The sequence below is a fragment of the Bison bison genome, unplaced genomic scaffold, assembly GCF_000754665.1.
Source record: "Bison bison bison isolate TAMUID 2011002044 unplaced genomic scaffold, Bison_UMD1.0 scf7180017851922, whole genome shotgun sequence".
In the NCBI taxonomy this organism is placed as follows: Eukaryota; Metazoa; Chordata; class Mammalia; order Artiodactyla; family Bovidae; genus Bison; species Bison bison.
Genome location: NW_011482495.1, coordinates 97,567 through 98,926, shown reverse-complemented (window position 1 = coordinate 98,926; position 1,360 = coordinate 97,567).

Below are 1,360 nucleotides of genomic sequence, written 5' to 3'. Positions count from 1 at the left end.
CTCCATTACTTTGGCCACCTCATTCGAAGAGTTGACTCATTGGAAAAGACTCTGATGCTGGGAAGGATTGGGGGCAGGAGGAGAAGGGGACGACAGAAGATGAGATGGCTGGATGGCATCACTGACTAGATGGACGGGAGTCTGAGTGAACTCCGGGAGTTGGTGATGGACAGCGAGGCCTGGTGTGCTGCAATTCATGGGGTCGCAAAGAGTCGGACACAACTGAGTGACTGATCTGATCTTATCTGATCAGGAGAGATAATCTGTTGCTACATTTTTCACTTGGTTCTGAGGTATACATACTTAATTATCTATGCTGTTCCATAACGGGATGTGCTGGCCCTTCAAGTCAAACCACAGGAGCTCTCGATGCCAGATTTTAGACAGCACATGAAAAAATGATGTACTACACGCTTCCCATATATAAGTCCATGGTTTGAAATAAACATACATTTTCATATGTTTTCTATTATACATGTGTTCTAAATCATTTGACCTGGAAATAAATATTCACATAAAAACCAGTATATAGTGAATTGATAATTCAAAGAAATCTTTTTTAGACTCAATTAATTTGATACTGTTTTCTTTGTAAAATATATCTTTATAGTTATCAGATCTCTGAATTAGTGTTCTAATATACCCAAATTTAAAAGTCATGCTACACGAGTATTACTCAGCCATTATAAAGAATATATTTGAATCAGTTCTAATGAAATGGATGAAACTGGAGCCTATTATACAGAGTGAAGTAAGCCAGAAAGAAAAACACCAATACTGTATAGTAATGCATATATATGGAATTTAGAAAGATGGTAATGATAACCCGGTATGTGAGACAGCAAAAGAGACACAGATGTATAGAACAATCTTTTGGACTTTGTGGGAGAGGGAGAGGGTGGGATGATTTGGGAGAATGGCATTGAAACATGTATAATATCATATATGAAACAAATCGCCAGTCCAGGTTCAATGCAGGATACAGGATGCTTGGGGCTGGTGCACTGGGATGACCCAGAGGGATGGTACAGGGAGGTAGGAGGGAGGGGGGTTCAGGATGGGGAACATGTGTATACCTGCGGTGGATGCATGTTGATGTATGGCAAAACCAATACAATATTGTGAAGTAGCCTCCAATTAAAAGAAATAAAAAAAAAAAGTCATGCTACGTTATTCTTAGAGTGTGGTAAGTATCAGTAAGCTTAACCTCTAATTTGAGCCTGATCTATCCATTGAAGACCTGACTGTATACAGGAAGGAAGGAACATAAAACGTATCCTGGGCTGAGCATCTGAAGACAGAGTCAAGGCTTACTGTAAAACTAAATGCTGGTGGGTTTTTTGTTGTTGTTGTTGTTTTT